At 41.0% G+C, this 9,595-nt stretch overlaps 1 long non-coding RNA gene across 1 annotated transcript; it reads right to left on the bottom strand.

Annotated features, from left to right (window-relative positions):
• Window positions 1-402: 402 nt before the first annotated feature.
• Window positions 403-1,562, bottom strand: LOC311002257. Its single transcript, XR_014596236.1, has 3 exons — window positions 1,339-1,562; window positions 736-807; window positions 403-565 (listed from the first exon to the last, which is right to left on the bottom strand). It is a non-coding gene; the product is annotated as an uncharacterized lncRNA (long non-coding RNA).
• Between the last annotated feature and the right edge of the window lie 8,033 nt (window positions 1,563-9,595).

The following is a 9,595-nucleotide window of genomic DNA, read 5'->3' as shown; positions in this document are numbered from 1 at the left end:
GGTTCGGCCTCTGGCGTCGCTGTTTCCTCCGTCCATGTCAAAGTATAAAATGACAAACTTGCAGCGCGCATCACCCGCCGCGCAGTTAAAGGTGAGGAGAGGAGCTCCTTTGATTGGTGAAGATCTGACTCGGCTGTGTCAAACCCACTCCACGCCTTTCTCTCCTCCTCCTGTCTCCCTTCCGCCCTCTCTCCTCCCTCTTTGCCGTTTGCGCCGGTGGGAGGGACGAGGGGAGGGATTGCGCTGGCGTAAGTCTGACTGCGCGGCCCACCAAACTTGCGAAATGGACCTGGGCCACACCCCGTTGGCGTGGCGAAGCTGCGCTGACGTTAGACTTCACCTGGTCGACGAAACTAGGGCCGAATGTGTTTTGAGGAGAATTACAAATCAGAACCAACTACTGCATACTTAACACAGAAAAGACATGTACAAAAGTGATACAAAACTGTGACAAGATTCTCCACAATGGATAATCAGTCCTGGGTGACTGCTGTGCATCCCTCTCCTCCAGCATGTGTCTTTATGGAGTCCTCTGTGGCTGTGTCATCAAAATGTATGGCTCCATCTGCACAAGAAGAAAAAGAAGACAAATAATTAGAAATATGCAAAGACAACCTGCAGCCCGTCATACACCAAGTCTACATATTTGTAAGCAAAAATATGTTGCCTGTGTCTCCACTATACTGGATTCATACAAAACCATCTCGGCAAATGTTAAGATATGGCATGGTTTACCTTGTATTGCTCTATAAACCTTTGTCTTCTCCCTTCATATTAGATGTCACCATCAGGGCATTAGTGAAGAGCCTATAGGAAAAAAAAAATTATAAATAAATGTGAATGATACAGTGCTTCGCAAAAGTATTCATACACCTTGAACTTTTACTTTACACATTTTGTCATGTAACAACAGCTTTAATGTATTTTACACAACACACTGTTGAAACAGAACCCAGGAAGAGTAGCTAGTGGCAGCTTGTGTGTATGACAGAGCCCAGGAGGAGCTAGCACTGTTAGCTGTCCTGGATGCTAGTGAGTGCAAGCAGTGGATGCTATCCGCTAGCCCGATGCTAATTTCCGCTAGCACGATGCTAACTTCCGCTAGCCCGATGCTAACTAGCGGTGGCGGCTAGCATCCGCAACTACCACTCACATCCCCGTTTACCACAACAGTCCTCATAGCTACTCATTACAGCAAATAAACCAGACACCGGGGCCGTGAAGGTGCACGCCGCAGCGCGTCTTGTGTGAACGACACATTAAAATGGGCGCCGGAAAGAAACTGACACTATAAATGCATACAGTAAACATAAAATCAACTAAACCAAGCAAACTTACCTTCCACTTAGTGGAAAACGATGTTGTTGTAACCAAAGCGTTATGTTGACCACAGCCTGCTTCTGCAGTAGAGAAGAAACGCGCCAGTTGCTTGGTGTATTTCCTCAGCCAATCAGAGTGCCGTTTGCTGGTGCCTCAGCCAATCAGAGTATGATCACATGCTGCCTCAGCCAATCAGAGTGCCTTTGACTAGTTTAAATAATAAAGGCTCTTATCAAAGACTGTTCAGAATTATATTTACTTCTCCCTACTCTTATGAACCATGATCGGGTGAAATTATTTTCTGAAGCCTATAATCTCCCACAAATTTCATTTCAAAATATATAAATTAAAATATATTAATTAATTAATTAATTAATTAATTAATTAAAATAAAATAAAATTAAATTGAAAAAAAAAACAGTAGGAAAAACAAAGATGTAAAATAACAAAATATCACATGTACTCAAGAACAACAATGTCTTAAATGAGTTTAAATTGAACATAGAAAAGATGTCTACAATGTCCACATTTGGACGTCATCTGGAGTAACAGTCTGCACCTTCAGGGGACCAAAATTAGACATATAAAAATGACGTAGACAAGACGTTGTTTGGACGTCTCTTATAATGTTTAATCACAAACAATATGTATTCGTATTTATTAATCATGTTGATAACAATATTGTTATTTGTCCACTACTACTATTACTAAAACTACTACAATCATTAATCATGTCAATTTCCTGCACCTGTCCTCGACGTCCAAAAAAAGTGACCAAGCCTGACGTCCAAATGTTTAACTGCATATTGACGTCCAAGTGGGGTCATGATTAGACGTCCAAATATTGGACCTAGTTTGGACGTCGTTTAGGCGTCCAGAATTGGTCTTGGACCGACGGACGCAATATAGACATGATCTGCACGTCCATCAGACGTCTAATGTTTGGTGGGGTATCGATAAAACTGACTGCAGGTTACTTACTGTAGCAAAACCAATGAGTAACTCCCAAAAAGACAAGCAGCAGGATTTTTAAGACAATTCCCTGAGTTAGACATTCCCTGAGTATGACAAGTCTGACAACTACACACTATTAAATATTGAATGTATTCCTTTATGCAATACACATACACTGATACAAAGTAGTATGCAATCTCTAAACACAGTTCTACCTTTTAAATTCTTGATTAGTAAAATATTCTATGATGTGTATTTTCATGCTTTCATAAATAAACAATGGATTTAGCCTTTAATCGTTAGCTAGTATCTCAATTTCAAACAAGTTTTTTAACAAGTGGTTTATAAGATCTATTTAGATGTATATCTATGTTGCCTGCACCCTACATAAAATTACATAGTTACCAATAGAGACAGAGTTCTCTCTGTCATTAAGACATGACTTCAGCCTCTTAAGGAACAGTCCCACATAGTCTCACCTAATTTTTGTGACAATATTTTGTGTTAAAGTGTCAAAATCAAAACAGAGACTTCTTGTTCATCATTACTCAGGCATTTAGGCCCTTCATGAGTGCAGTATCAGTGCTATATGGCGCCGGACTCCAGATTTGAATTTATCGAAGCAGTTATTCCTCATTAAATAAATATGTTAAAGAGGAACTATGCAAGATTTGCAACAGCTTCGGAGGGTAGCTGTGAGTTTTTACGACAGTGAAAATATGCACTGCTAAACTGTAGGGGGTGCTCCGTAGGGCGAAAAAAAGCAACTAAAACAGCAAAAAAGCGACCCAAGTTGCATAGTTGCTCTTTAAAGCCCCTGCAAAGAACTTTCATTTTGCGTTGATTTTGGCGACCCCTGTGGACAAAAGCGGTAGTGTTTTGCTGGAATGAACACTGCATTTCACATGAGCTTAGCGCGTGTCGTAAAGATGCTTAAAGGTGTACAGAAATGGCCGTTTGTCGCGCCGAGTTGTCACAAGCTGCAACACGAGTTTACCCGAGTAAGGAAAACAAATTTGATTGGTCGTTATCGAGCGGGCGGGATATTCAAAGCTTGGGGCGAGACCGAGCTCAGTGTGTGTGTGTGTGCCTCAGACGTTTGAATGACGGATTACGGATCCAATATCAGTGGCTGATGAATCGTGTACAGGCTGACGTATAATCCGTGCGCCTGCATTATCCAATGCGAAAAAAAAAATAGACACTTTCATCCCGGAATTACTCAAAAATAGAATTTTGCACAAAGTTTGGCCTACATCGTCTGACAGATGAGTTATTACATTAATTTTATGATCCAGAGTGGGCTCAAATTCAATTTTCTTTTCTGTACACCTTTAAAATACCTATATTATTTTGATTAGCCATGGCGAAAAAACAAGGCGCAAGAAGCAGTGTTGGGCAAATTACTTTACTTTGGAACAGCCTCTAGCAGGATAGCGGAGCAGGCTGACTTTATAGCCCAGGACGGGTGCTCAAGAGTGGGTGAGAGGAGTGGAGAGACTCAGCTAGCTGGAGTATAAACCAGCTGTCTCGGTTTCACCTGCCGGGTGTTTTGGCCAGCCTGGTTTTCAGGTCGCAAAAAACGCTGTGTCGTTGAGCTCCGATCGGCGAAAACCGACAGGGCATCTCGGTCTGGTGCGCCAGGACAGTGATTCGCATTTTCGGTGAAAAAATAAAATAAAATTCCTCCTTGCTCCGACTGCGCCCCTGGGGGTTATTAATTATCATCCTAAATACATATTTTTACGTCCCCAGTAGGGCGGGACGGTGTTAGACTTGAGCCTTAGTCTGAGTGCCGTAAATCGTTTCGTCCTTGGACCGACCCGACCACTGCCTCCCGGTTACACTATTTAGAAATAGCTTATCTTCCCACTGATGGCCTCATTTGCTGTTGTAGGTCAAACATCAGCAGAAACGAGAGACTTTTGCATATCCAGTTAAAAGTTCTTTGTAGGGGCTTTAAATTGTTGGTTAATAACTCACCTACCTTATCTCAGTTGATAGCTTCCAGCCCAGTAGCATCTGGACACAATGGCTGTCGAAGAGTTGTTAACTGTAACTATTAGATCTTTTATCAGCCTACTGTTTTAAGGAGGTGTTTTGTCATTAATGAAATAAAATGTTGTCATGTTTACTGATTTACTTGTAGGGGACTGTGCTGATGATTGCTTTATCGTTTGCCATTGTGAAGTTGATCTATCTGATGCCTTGAAGCTTATCATTAAAGAAGGATGCAAACTTGTTGTGTTTTCCGACAGAAACCAGCCTGATAATTTGTTTTCGGTGTCTTTTGCTTATTAGCAGTCCGTTTAACCTGAGCAGGAGCAGTGGCTTTCAGAGGGTATTCGGAAGATGATCAATATTGAAGCTGTGGTAGTATCAGATTGGGTAGCTTCCTTTTAAAAAAGTGTCCTGGTATTCTCATTAATGTGCCTTTTTCTTGAACAGTTTCAGATCTAATGTTGATTTTTGGTGTTATAGACAGATCAAAGAATACACAGAGCTGATCTGATAGGGCAACATCAAACACAGTGACATTTGAAATGTTAATAGGACTAGATCTAGAGTGTGTCCTCTATCATGGGTCAGCTCTTTCACATGTTGAATCAGATCAAACGTGTCAAGTGTGGCAGAGAGTTCAATTGCATTTTTGTACACTAAAATCACCTGTAATGACATGAATGGTGGAATTCAGTGCAGAAAAACTGAAAACATCTCAGTGAAATCATCCAGGAAATGTGGCGCGGTGGTCTTTATATGAGGAGATAGGAAGGCTATAAAAAGAATTTTAAATGACACATATTCAAAGGATGAAAACTCTCCAAAGGAGAGTTACAAAGGAGCTTATCCATAAAGAAAACAAACACCCACTCCTTTTTCATCCTGTCATGCTTCAGTTTAAACATTGGTGGGCTGGATTCAATAAGGATCACATTGCCAGATTTCAAGTCCCTGTTAAAAATATGAAATCCAAAAGATTTTTTGGAAGATTTTCTACTGTGATACATTAATTTAATCTTTGTCTGGATGCTGTGGAGATTCTATTTGAAAAACAGGAAATGGATTGCTTTCCCTCCAAATCAAAGGCAACTTGGAGTGGACATGCCATGGTGGATAAGTCAGAGTGTAGACTGTGTAAAATAAGTTAACCCAGGCCGATGAGGTGAATGGCATCACGACAGGAGAAAGGAGAAAGATGGGAATTTCCTTAAGAGATCAAAATTGTTCACTCAAGTGAAGTTAGAAGTGGAACACTGTAAGTGTGGAAGCTAAGACTGTGGCTAAAGTGGCCTGTCACCAGGAAGTAGTCATTTCAATTCAGTCCAGCTCATGATCGAACAGTTCAACATTATGGCAAATTGGCCCATTGCCATAATCCTTATAGTTTTAGGAGTAGGTTCATTACCTTTAATTGTCGGTGCAAGCTATTTCTAGAATGGCGGAGCAGAGCCGTGAGCTGCTCAGAGCTACGCTACGGAGGTTAATGGGATTTCTTGGTTTCCCTCATCGAATACACAATCCAACAACTCCAAAATGATCTCGTGGACAAGTTGTGACCTGCACTTTCACCACGCTATGAAATAATAATGGAATGTTAAGAGACAGAGTTGTTTTTAAGGTAAATTTATGCAAAACTGCTGATGCGCGTTCCCGTCGGGGGCAGTTTTTCGGCAAGCAGTCTCTGCTTTTGCCTCGAAAACAACTCCGTCTAGGGTCAGGGCACAGCAAATATGTTTCAGATTACATTCAACAACACTGCTTTTTTGAATGAAACCATGAAATGCTGCATTTTTCAATGCCATTGCAGTAACATGGAGATTGTACACCAGCCATGCACCTGAACTAATTGTTTTCACACTATGCCTGAGTTAGCATCTGCAGTTCGTTAATCGTAGCAATTTAGGGGAACCATGCAAGTCCGTTTGCTTTTCCGCTGTTTCGCTAACCCTCTTCCTGACCATGTGCATTTGTTTTCAATGAAGCCAGCAAGAAAGCAGCAAGGTAAAAATGTAGCTAAGGTAAAAAATCCTGCATATTTCCTCTTTAAGTTAACGGAAAGATTGCGATTTCAGAACTCTTGTCTCTTTCGTTCGTAAAAAAGCGCATCAGATATCCTGACAATATGTTGAATATTAGTATTTTTGCAACTTGCCATGTATCTTCATTACATTAATAGAAAATATGAACTGTGCAGAGTTATGTTTCTTGCTCGATGTTTAGTTGTACATAAATGTAATTTGTGGCAGACAGCTTGCCCCGGTTCCACGACTCTATTTTGGTTCAATTTAATATGTTTGTTCACTTTTACATAATTTGATCCATTTTGTAAATGTGCTCATGTCTGAAAGGTCACAGAGACGGTTGACAGCGCTGCAGAGCCTAGACTACATTAGCTGCCTGGCACTAAGGTGCTCTGTAAATACCTCAATCCAGTCTGACAGCATCATTTTCATCCGACATCAAGACGCCTGGGGCCCTCAGTGCTTCACACCTCCACTTAATGAAGCCACCTATCTGCGTCAATCCAGGTTATGCGGAGGAATCACATCTTTCGACTTTTAACTTCTAGTATAGTCATTTTGTAATGGGAGTGTTGTGCATGAAAAATAGCAGTAATTTGAGCAAAAAGGTCAAACGGCATCTGAAATCTAGTAAATTCAGGGCTGACTCTTTTTTTCTTCTTCTTTCTACAGGCTAAGATTTATTCACATTTTTATTTCTAGATCTATTCATTCATGTGGTCGCTCATTTTCAAAATCATTGCATATACGTACACTTGGCGGAAAGCAGAGAAAAATAAAGCGAGATGGAGCCTTGAGATGGGATACATTTTTGCAGAAAAACTACATTTGGAGATAATTAAGTTTTGAGCTGTTTCCACTGGGACCGGCCCTTTTCGGCGCTGTGGCTGAATAGAGAGCAAATTAAAGGAATAAGTCACAGATTTGACGTTATTTGTCAGTTTCCTTCCCTCAAGGTTAAAATAAGAGTGATAGAATACAGATATCAGTATTTAAGCCCTGGGCAGTGAGAAAGCATTGGACCCTGGTGTCAACAAATGCACCTGTTGTTGTCAGTGATTGCAGGAAAACCCGAGGCGCATCCCTCGATGCTTCCTGTTGGAGATGTTTAAGAGTAAATCATTGCTGAGTTTAAGCCAGGTGCTTCCCGAGACCAAACATCTGCTTCGGCGTATGATTGGTGGGGAACGGTGCGCAGCACGCCGGGAAGTTTCAGCACTTACGAAACAAGGCAGCAACAGCTTTCTGTCTAATTGGATTCAGTGTAGGTTCACCATTGAAAGCCTTTTGGTTGCTAGGGTGGACTCTGTCTGTGTTTTTAATTGATTCTTTTGGTGGAGTACGACATATAACTGTGTTAGTATGCCAATTTTAGAGCTTGAATTGAATTTGTGGGTTAAAGTGCATCTTATGCATCAGGTCAGTGTATATATATTGTGTGTTTTCCTGCCAAATTGTTATTTCTAATTAAAAGCGACAGCTATTTCTGGAGCTGGTAATTGGAAATGTATAGTCTAACCCTGTAAGTGAATCACTCTGAATTGCTGGACCACAATGGAGGATTATTAACTGCAGGGGGATTCCAATTTACCTTTCATTTGATTCCCTTAAAATTTCACCACGTGTGTTTCATATCACCTAAAACTGACTCTATTTGTGTTTCAAATTTAGACTCGATGAAGTGCGAGATGTATTTTAACCCTTCTCATTATTGTAATTACCAAACTTGTCTATATTCACAACTATATTCATTAAGATCTTAACATTTAAAAAAATCCAGAATTCCATCTTCACCTTGAAATGCAGCTCAGCATTCAATGCAATTCTCAAGTGTCACTCAGTCATGCTGTTTTCCTTGCTGTGAGCTACAAGCGCACTGAGAGAAGGCGGCACATGCAGAGGACCTGTGCAGTGGTGTGTCTAGATTTTTGGGGACAGGTGGGCTGGTCATAGAGGGAGGCATGTTGAATTATGGATTTCCTCCCTCCATTTGCACCTATCTTGTGACTTTAAGCTCCTGGTGCTGAAAGAAAGCAGCATCTTTAGATCTGAGCAGTGTTGGGCAGTAGCGGCGTTACAAGTAGCGACGTTACTAGTTTAACTACATTTCTCAGTAGCGTGATCGTAACGTCGCTCTTTTCTACATCAAATAGCTTTTCAGTAGTGAAGCTACTTTCGTGGCCGTATAGCGCGGTAGCGTCCACAGAAGCTACAATTTCCCAGGCATTTCTAAACCTTAAACGCATCTCTCACGTCACGTAGCCTACGTGCCCTACGTATCCATACGTACCTACCTATCCTCCTGCTGATGCCCGCCCTAAGGTGCCCAGAATGGATGCAGCCGGGATGGAGAGTGCAGAGACAGCAGAGGAGGGGGAAAATGCAGAGGCGTCACCCTGGCCATACCTCAACCAGTTCATGACTCTTATTGAGTCCACACAAACCACTCACACTTTCCAGTGTCTACTGTGCGGCCCGAAAAAGAAACTACTATCGACGTCCAAGACGTCAAACACCAATTTAAGAACACACATACAGGTAAGCCATCACAACGTCAACACTTAACATAGCAGATAGCATAGCAACCGTCCTTCAGCAGCAAAAGAATAACAGTGTGTGTGTGTGTGTGTGTGTGTGTGTGTGTGTGTGTGTGTGTGTGTATGCGTGTGCGTGCATGCACGCGTGTGCGTGCGTGTGCGTGCGTGTTGTGCGCGTGTGAGCAGCTAACTAGCATAGCAACCGTCCTTTAGCAGCAAAAGAATAACAACGTGGGTGTGAAAGGAATTTAACGTTAGGCAGGGAGAGGTAAGAAAAATGAGAAGACAGGAGAAGCTGAAAATATAACTTTAGTGTATGTTACTCAGAAATATTACCTGTGCAGGTTTTTTCTCTACAAAATAAAATTGTTGTGGTCAATTTAGGATAATTTGATATTTGTGTAGTTAGAGAAGCAGACACAGAATGGGGGCTAATAGATATAGGATCCATAGCAAGAATACCTTATTAATACAAAGGGAAATAAACGGGTTGTACGTATATAACATTCAAAACACAAAACAATGAGGTAGATAAAAGAAAAAAAAATGCAAGTCAAGACTGAATTACAATGACTAATTAGAATTACACAAACTGAAAAATAAAGCTACATTTAAGAACGATGACCAGTTTTGCAACTATTATACATGATTTATGTTCAGTTATGTTAATAATGTTGCAGTGGTAGTAAGACACATGATTATCCAAAGATTTTAAAATTAAGTTTTCATTTATACCTGAATAGTGACGTTACAACATTTGAA

The sequence above is a fragment of the Trachurus trachurus genome (assembly GCF_905171665.1).
Source record: "Trachurus trachurus genome assembly, chromosome: 18".
In the NCBI taxonomy this organism is placed as follows: Eukaryota; Metazoa; Chordata; class Actinopteri; order Carangiformes; family Carangidae; genus Trachurus; species Trachurus trachurus.
Note: the sequence above shows the minus strand (reverse complement) of the source record. Positions and strands in the feature narration are given on the sequence as shown.